This window comes from Dreissena polymorpha, chromosome 6 (genome assembly GCF_020536995.1).
Source record: "Dreissena polymorpha isolate Duluth1 chromosome 6, UMN_Dpol_1.0, whole genome shotgun sequence".
In the NCBI taxonomy this organism is placed as follows: domain Eukaryota; kingdom Metazoa; phylum Mollusca; class Bivalvia; order Myida; family Dreissenidae; genus Dreissena; species Dreissena polymorpha.
In genome coordinates this window covers 73,741,796-73,752,251 of record NC_068360.1, presented here as the reverse complement: position 1 = coordinate 73,752,251, position 10,456 = coordinate 73,741,796, and the positions used below count along the sequence as shown (strand labels likewise).

The 10,456-nt window shown below is 33.6% G+C and overlaps 1 protein-coding gene across 1 annotated transcript in view; it reads right to left on the bottom strand.

The window, feature by feature from the left end:
• Positions 1 to 10,456, bottom strand: part of LOC127835807 (guanylate cyclase soluble subunit beta-2-like) — a 296,454-nt gene that overhangs the window by 31,278 nt on the left and 254,720 nt on the right. The window lies entirely within an intron of this gene.

Genomic DNA, 10,456 nt, shown 5'->3' with positions numbered 1-10,456 from the left:
ACCCCGGGTATCGATAATACGCTTAAAGGCATCCAGCCATACTGCGGGGTACTTTTCAGTATATTTTCCGTACTACGGGTTGTTTGTAAAATACGTAAGAGCTGATACTTTATGTAGTACCGATGCAAACAACGACTTATCGAGCACACGTAAAGATATATATTTAACATATCGCGAGAGGGAATTTGAGAATAGTTTAGGACATTCTTAGAAGGCATATATTTAAAATGTGACAGCAAGATTTCTACGAACAATATGTTTACATACATGAACATGTGTGATGTATGTAGCGCATCTATATACCAACATGGGTATTGGAATTTGATACCCGAATTGAACAATTTGTACCGTGAAAACATACTCGCGCAGGTAAGCAAAACGCGATTAATTTAAAAAAAATCTAGGTTAGAGAAAAGCTTACAGTAATTAGGCACATTTAATTTTAAAGCATCAAGGCGAAATAATCTTTTCTAAATACGCATTTCTTATATAGACCTGAAACATAATCTCTTTATACCTTTCCCATACGATGTCAAGTCGGTTTATTTTTATCCTTAAACAAACCTCAAACAGCTTGAGCATGTCCGTTCGTCCGATGAATACTGTGCCCCTCTTTCCAGAGGGCACGTTAATGTTGCAAGCATTGAGGCCAGCCTAACAAACATATACAAGTGCAACTATTCAGAAGTAAAATGTATACATGTCTGGCTGACATGTCGTAATCATCAGCATAATAGAAAGCCTCGTCAAAGCATTGGCTTCCCAATTTTCATCATGATCAGCAGCAGCAGTAACATATTTATTACATTAATACTCATCATCACAATAATCATCATCATCATCAGCAGCTGCATTTTTACAAAATCGTCAACTTGAACACAATAAATCGATTTCACGTTTTTTTAGATTCATTACCATTACCATTTTCATCGCATTCATGTTAATCAGCGAACGCTTATAATGAAAATTATCATCATCGATGTTATCATTTGCATTATCAATTAACCCCCGATCAAATCTCCAATCTATCTGTATTAAATAATTCGCTTTTTGGGAAAAAATAGCTAAATTCATATGCGTAGATTTTCGTCGTAGATTAGCCTGTGCAGTCCGCATAAGCTAATCAATGACGACTTTTTCCGCTTAAATAGAAGTTTGTTTAAACGAGATCTCTTCTTAATAAGAATACAAATTAGGCGAAAAGACTCGTTCTTAATAAGCCTGTGTGGATTGTGTAGGATAATCTGGGGCAAATTTACTTTGAAGCAATTAAGCCCAGTTTTCACAGAACGCGGATCGAATGCATAACAAATAGCCATGTTCAGCATCTCAGAAAAGGTTCCTGTATGTCTCAATCTCAGCTACCTACTAGTAGATGGTTAGATTCCCGTCCGTTTCTGCTGCGAGCACAACGCTCCGGTATCGAACTTCGAAAAAGCTGAAATGAAAATGACGAATTGAGAAATGAAACGATTACAGCAATATAAGATAATTAGATTTCCGTTGCCGGTACATTTTTCATTCTAATTATAATGGGATCTAAAATGTAAGGGCGAGATATATATTTGTTTATTTCCTGGCAATTCATTTGACACAATTGTTAATAGTTTGATTATTTGGTTAAAATTGTCCCATAGGTCATTTCGTCTTCCAATGTTCGTGTGAGTTTCATGCAAATATCGAATCATTGTCAGGGTAAATTCTTTATTTTTCTTACTAAACTGGATTACGGGACGGAATAGAGCAAATGAAAAGCACATGTATAGCGCAATGAAAATAAATAAAAAATATTCCGATTTATATACTTGCTATCGATTTAAACAATTACAACAATAGTTGGTTTAACACGCCTCGCGTTTGCGACATACACCAGACTCAAAAAGACGACCAGAACCTTCAACAACTCCATTGTCAATTCCTTTCTAAATGGCGTCGCCAAAAATTATCTTCGTAATATTTTGATAAATCTTTTGACAAGCGGTTTGACCAGTTTCCATGCATTTTCCAAAGTTGGTTACAAGGATCGAGAGAACAAAAATGTTATTGATACCTTGGCAGCTGAGAAAACAGTGCGATTGTGTTCAATTGACACATTTAAATGATTGATACCAGTGCAGATAAGAACATTTATTATAAGCACAGGGTAGCAAAACAAGGCACTTAAAAGGACAATAACTTCATGTTCTTTAACACAATGTCACAATATTGTACCATTCTGGTGAATTAGGTCAGACATGTGTCTATTCATTCATACAATATTAAGGCCAGTTCAGAATTCATATCAGACTGGCAATTAAGCAAACGAAGATGACAGTTCCTTATTTCAGATTAAATTATCAAACTAATCATTAAAACACAAATTGACTGTCGCATTCTATACCTATTACAGGCTCACTATTAATACATTACGCCCCACACAGACGCATATTGTGATGTAATATTTAAACTGGAAACAATAATTTTAAGAATATCCCCGAACAGAGTCTAAACACCGGAAGTTTTAAATCGACTTTCGTATATTCGAATTTCGAACAAAATGGCGATGATAGTTTTCGTGCTGTCGACTTTGCTGCTTCCAGCGACCGTTCTGTTGGCTTCGTATGAGTGAGTTACATTTATATTAGAATGACACGTATTATTTTATTGTGTGCGTATGACGCTTTTGATAGCTGCGGTGCAATACAACTTAATTGGTTTCGAAATTTTGCTGAGAAAAAAAGAGCAATAATACATTCGATGAGAAGTTATGAACTTTGTTTGTTGTATTAAATTTATTAAAGTTAATATATTATGTTTGCATTGGTTATGTACAGATTTTTACAAACGTTTTTAAACAATGATACTCGATTTTGTTCTCGTTCAGAATTGCCTTAATCGTTTGAAGTAAGAAAATTGTTAAATATTACAATGACGAAATAGACAACCGCCTAAATGCAGGATTTTCTGTGTGGAGAAAAGCAAAATAAGATCAACCCCTTTCAAAGCAAAAAAACAACAACACATAATGTTGGTTTTCTCTTTTTTTGGGTGTTTAGGGTGGTTTCTTAATTCGTTTTTATGGGTGGGTGGGGATGGTGTTGGCAGCTTGGAATATTCAGTGAGTCATCAAATTTACACATTTTGGCAGACTGCTCTGTAAGGCGGTTTTGTGAAATGGTTTTAAGTTGCTCAATGTTTTCAGCCCGCTGTTCATTGACCAGCCGAGCATCGCGATAAAGGCCGAGCAGAATGGAGCGATCGGACTGAACGTGAGTCGCCATCTTGTATTCATGCGCATTTCTCCTAAGTATTTCTATCCGTTCCATACGTCTCTTAAAAAGAAATTCAACAGTTCAAGCGAGGAACTTTAGAATACATCAAAGCAAAGTGTTCTCTTGTTTCAAGTTGCACACATTTGTAGTGCCATTTCTTATAAGGGGGCGTACTCTCCGGCTAGACTTTATTTTTGTATAAAGGAGACTTCCTTTCAACGAAACAATCGATACAAGCGGACAGTGTCGCCTTTGGTTAGCCTGCTCGGAGAACAATGTCTAATCTGGAACAACACTTTCCACAAATCAATAAAGCCTCGTTTTACCAGAGCGATGCTTAAATGTTAGTGGAAACAAACATGTGTTTACTTTGGTGTTATCAAGCCACTTGTCATTTGTTCCTAGTCCGACCTGAATTGAAACGTGACGCTGGCAGCCGGGTACGGTGGCTCAATCTATCTGGACGAAGGGCAAATCCTCTTTATCATTCAGGTACCTATGCCTTCGGTTTTGAATTGTTTATAGATTATTGTCATAAAATCTATTAAATTATATCATTTATTTTATTTATATGTATGGGGATTTTTCATTAATTTATGCACACAGCCATCCCCTATACAGTGATCCAACCATCCACCTATACAGTCATCCCCCTACCTGTTATACAAGTATTTCGATATTGAAAAACTTATGTTAACTTAGTAGTCGTACATTGCTCCAACATCCTGGACACAAAATTAGTTACGGTTTCTAGTTATTTGCATATTATATTAAATCAGAACACTAACTTTCCGAGAAATTATGATCATCAATTATACATAAAAAAAGCTTGCCCTATTTTCTTTTTCTAAGCCTCACCGGATAAACTTTCTCCATCTCGGCACCAACCATGTATTCTCTATGTAAAATGGCTTATGGCGTCATTAAATTACAATTAACCTGAGCCAAAACATCAAAATTTGAAACAACCAATTAATGGAATTCATATCGCAGATATGTAGCAAAAATTGGATGGTGGTCAATATTTTAAGCCAAAAATAAGTTCGATATAAACGTCCGACTTGAGTCTGACTTTCAATGTACGGTAACGATTTGAATGGCACAAAAGCAAATGTGCTTTGAGTACTTTGATATCGTTGCAGATTGATTTCGGGAACGAGCGGAAGGTTCACGCTGTTGCCACGCAAGGCTACTCGGACACGTTCAATCTGGTCACCTACAAACTCTCATGCAGCGTCGACGGCAACGCGTTCACTGACGCGGCGTCAACGGTAACGTCAATACAAACCACGAAACGAAGCTATTGACCAATTTCAACAAAGAAAATAATTGAATTTTAAATATATAAATAACCTTTGGAAAAGCCAACGACATTTCTCAATTATGTCAATCATTTTACAAGTATTGACATTGATAAACGCATTTGTTCATATTATATTAAAATAAGCATTCGATAAGTAAAACGTTCATTTGAAACATTTGTAAAAAAAGTCTTAGAATAGATATTGGCTCAAATATTTAGTTCATACGAAAGTAGGTGTACGTATGTAAAACTCCATCACTTTAATGCATCAACTTACCGAGACTTTAAGCTGAATTTTTAACCATTTGAAACACAATTAGTTCATCGTTAGGAGCATAACCTTAAGGAAATATATGATGAATAGATGATACAATGACTAATGTTTACAGCCGCTTTGCAACAGATTTTACATGATATTAAAATGTCAAATGAGTTTATTGTTCACGCTCTCATGACCGCACACAATATCTAACTAACCACTATTCTTCATGCAGAATTTTACCGGAAGTAGAGCGAGCTTCAATGCGATTACGAAGCAAGTTCTCCCGTCTCCAGTTATCTGTCCTACCTTCGCATCCTTCCGCTCACGTGGACGAATTCACATTCGGGCATCCGCGTTGAGGTGTACGCCTGTGACGAATACTAAAGAACTTTTCTTTAAACATGGGACTAAATGTTTCAGAAAAGGCACTTCTTTCTTTAGAAAATGAACTGAAAATCTGGTTAGAAAATGCGAACATTTGGACTGTCTTCAAAATATTGCAGACGTTTACGTCATATATTCTTTAGATTCGTATAACTAGTCCTAAAGTAACATAAAAAACGAAACTTGTATGTACATATACAACTAAAAATATATTAATACACATTTTGTTAATTTTCGTATATACAAATAAAAATATATGAATACAACAACTTTTTTTCATTTATAAAAACGCCTTAATAAAATGTATGTTCTTTAATGTAAGTGAATGTACTTACTTATTTTCTAAGAGTATCAGTATTATTTCAGTATTATTATTTATACTTTATCTACTTCATTAAACGGAAACATGACCTTCTTAACCAACACGTCGTCGTTCCAAACCAGGAATATTTTACTCACCGTTTCATACGCGCCCTGTATTTCGGATTAACTCGCTTTCGTTAAGTTTGCACACGTCACTCTTTCTGAATGCTCTGTTTGTATATAAATAAATAAGGATTAACAATGAGCGTCGAAGGGTAAAGTGTACACTCATCTTAAATATTTGATCCAGCTCATCGAAAACAAGGTTGTATGCATAATCGATGTGTCGTCCCATATCAGTGTATGCAGTCCGCATAGGCAACTCATGGACAACAGTTTCTGCCTACACTGGATGCAAGGCAATAAGAAAACAAAAAAAATACAATTTAAGCGGAACGTGTCGTGCTAAATGAGTCTTTGCTTATTACCACAATTAAGGTTATTAGCGATTTCCGACGCCATGGTTTTGAATGCCTTTCCGTGCCATACTCTAAAGAAAAAACACTTATGGTTACAACAATAGCTGGTTAAACAATAATTAATTCCAAAATATGTGTTTTCTTATAATTTTTCCAACATAAGTTAAGTACAAATAAAATAATGCACAAGTATCAGGATAAACGTTGAACTTTTGCTATAAATGTAACCCGCACATGGTCAAAACAATAAAAAGGAAACAATTTTTTTTCCCTCCACTTTTATGTTATGTATATTGTATTATATTATATTTTTGTTGATTGACATATTAACATATTTGCATTAGACCACACATGGACAATAACTCTAAATAGTATATATGTCCAAGATAAATGCACCCTCGTATTGTTGTCATTAACACACGCTACTGAAATTAAAGAAACAGCCAATAGAATAGTCGATTATTTTCCCGAAAGCTTATTATTTTTCAAAATAAACTTTGCTCTTCTAGTACACATGCTGGTTTTGAATAAAGAATCAATAAGATAAAGCATGGTAGCATGTACATATTAACACTTTATCATCTGGATCGATAATTGTTTACGCATTCTTGAACAAAATAGTATATCGATTAAAAATAATTTATTGTATTAATGCTTAAGCATATCGCATTAAAAAAAACGATACAAATGTTTGACGTCCGTTAAACAGAACATATTCAACAAATCTAGACATTAAACAACATAATTACAGCAGTCATTTTGTAGCAGGTTTACTTCCTGTCAGCGAGAAAACTACGCATAAATGCCGTCTATCCTTTTAACTTATCAGACAAATTTTATTATTTCAGACATTCTTGAGAAGCGTTATGTTTTAGCAATATATGAAGCACATAAAAAGGTAAAGAGATATTATCTGGCTTCGTTTAGAAGAACACATTGTACGAAATTGAATATACAATTAAATGACGTATACACTAATCGAAGTCTATATGTTTTTTCCTTCAATATAGTTTCCATTCGTATTTTGTGTTGTTTAATTGATATTGACTTTGTCCTGTACGTATTTTGTTTAAACATACGATTTGCCTACACATAAGGTTAATTTATGTCGTGTACATAAGTAATTTCTATTAAATTAAAACTATGGAAAAATGATAAAGTTACATATACAAACATTATGTTTCAAAGCATTGCTATCATCAAATTCCGAACGATCAAGTTTGTAAAACTACGTGAAAAACTTTAATTTAAACGCCACTTGCATATCTTTTAAATTGAAACTCATTGCAAAAACACCCCAATGAGGCTCAAATGATATCGTCTTGTCCGGTTTAGCCGATTTTTTGTAAATAATCATTGAATTAATCAGTGTGTTCTTCTACTAAACGAGCTATGAACTCCCAGCTGTAAAAGCAATGGTTTCCTTTGAAAAGAAGCAATAGTAAACTATTATATACAAAGAATAAACATCATTAGCCATAACGCCAGTTTTATGACAGTCTAACGAGTTATAATAATAGTGTTCTATGGTTAATGAAAGGCAAAATAATGATACACATAATGATATATTGTAGCGACACATCAAGCAACAACAGAGTGGGTGTGATCTTTGGTAAGGTTAAGTGAAAACTGTATGAGCAGAGGCAATACTAAACAAAGTATTCCAAATGGGTCGTCTGTCTCGTTCACAAATGTAAATGACAATTACATTTTCTATGACGATGATGTAAGCAAAACCTTACGGTATTCATAGCCAACCAACACGTAAATAAAACTGATTGTAAAATATGATGATTTGTTATGCATCTTATACCATAATTATTCAGCTATTTACAATTCACAAATCTTGATTGTTTCTTATTTGAACATTCTTACAAACGTGTATTGCAAAATATGTTTTTGGTTTGCTTTCTCGTTATAAATTATGTTAACTTATTTCATCGAGGTCATGTTGAAACATTTATTGTAGGGGGGAAACGGGGTTGAAGGTATTGTTTTAACAAACTCTTGTTATTTATAACAAAAAAGTTGCACACGCTTTAGAAAAACACTAAACATTGTATGTTTTTCGATCAGATTACCCAATGAAAATAATAACAATCATAAGAAAATATGCATTTGTTACACAAGAAAACCATACCTACTTGTGATATAGAGCGTCGTGGAAGAGTGATTTAATAAATAACACATCATTAAATTTCTTATAAAAACCTGATGTTTATGGTGAAAATAGTAAAACTTATTTTGTTTAATTAGAATTGAGACTGAGTGTACGTTATAGCATCATAAATGAATATATTAAAAAAATCAATGAAAATTTGTCAACTGAAATCAGTTCATCAAAATCGAATGAAAAAATACATATTGTAGCAAGTCTACTTCGTTAGAAAAATTCGGAAATTGCCGTCTATCCTTTGACCTCCAGTGTCATACAAAGGATTATAAATTTCAGACAATCTTGAATAAAGCTATGTTCTAAACTTATATGGAACACAATAAGTTGCAAACAGATATTATCTCAAAATCATGTTTATGTCGCGTATTTATACAATTTAATATGAAATTAATAGCTGTGTATGTTTTATGAGTCGCCATGCTGTGTAAGTCATTTATTCCATTCAAATTATTTGTATTATGATTATAAATAAATGTCTTAATGTTTTTATCAAATGCTGCTGCAAGGTTAAAGTTTTGGGACAGACACACACAATGATAGACACATACAATGACAGACACATACAATGGCAGACAGAAAGGCCAAACACAATATACCCCCGATCATTTGATCCGGGGGCATAAACAAATGTTTTCATAATAATCAAGAAGGCAAAGAAACATTCCTGACTAAAAAACGAAAAACTACTAGTAGTACATATTCTTTACTTTTTGCGTTGATAGTTATGAAAATATTTGAATTACTTATATCTGGATTTTTTAACGAACAATAGATCTATTACATATGCGATGGTCTTGCCAATCGGAAATCACCAAAAAAGGTAATAAATTATCAACCATACATTTGAAATTGATTTCTTACTCACAACTGGAGTATTATGATGTGCCATCGATTTTGGTTCGAAAAAAGTACTTGAGTGTAAATGAACTGGTTTGTACAAATGATACAAAAAGGTGATATCAGTAGAGAAACCTTATTAAAAACATTTTCAAGTATTTATAGCAACGGACCAATTGGCAAACTGTATGATTAAGCATAGCTGACAGCCTGTGAATAATTTAACGACACATAAAGGGCCTTTAAACTTAGATTAAGTACAGATACAACAACACAATAAACACGAATATATATCATATTTGTTATGAAAAAACTGCGCACATGCCCACCATAATCTTAATAGGACTTTACCGTTATCTATCCGTTTGTCAAAGTTCGACTATATTATTTAGAACGGTCGAAGGCCGATTCGTCACTTGACACATAGACCCGCGCTTTTGAACAATCTTTACCAATGAAACGCTTGATATCATTTCAGATTTGAACACACCTTTTGGTATCTTCTTAGCCCAAATTATTATGTCAACATTTTAAAAAAGGAAGTAAAGAAATGTATCCTTCATATTGCTATATCTTTCACCAAAGATAAAACATACCATTGCAAAACTTAAATGCCTATGACACAAAACACGCAGTTTATTCATCAATCTTAATTGATTTCAATAGCAGTTAGGTCATAAGTCATATAATTTAAGGACGTTCTTCTTTGAAAATTGATTTAAAGCATTGAACACTAGCAATACCTATTATAATTGAAAAGCATTTATAAGTTAATGGATCTTATCCAAGTTTGCAGTTTAAAATAAAACACACATAATGTTTTGTGACCTGTAACTAGTGCGTAATATACTCAGTCTTGTCAATTAGTATCATTTTACTCTCATACTTTGGGCTCATGTTATCTGGGTTTATAAATAGTTTCCTTATTTATATCGGTTAATCATGTACCGTGTGCGTAGTTTGCCTTATCACGGTGGGTGAATGCATATCATTTTACATTTTCCGAAAGTCGTCTGTAGTTTTTTATAACATCATTCATCATCACGTGGCTCTATAGTTTGTTTCTATACCGTCGTTTATATTTAGCTGTGAGATAGGGCTTCAACATTTTCTGAAAAGAGAACACGAACAAACTGCCTGAAATCTATATAATCGGATTTCTCGACTTTCAAGGTTGTTTTTGATAAAGAGGAGGCCAAACAAATAGACGAGATGTTTATTTTTTATTTCGCCCGTATGGTTCATTTTGAGTCGCATCCGAATTTCATTTCCATACATTTTGTTAAAACTACATATATTGTACGACATATACATTGTTCAACGGTTTGTATTAAATGGAGGCTTTCGTACAAATTTTCAACAAGTATGCATAAACTATTTTGGTTTGTTTTATGCGCTTTGCGCTCCCCTCTTGTAACATGGAACCTGGTATTAAACTATTTTGATCGCGCTCGGTAGCTT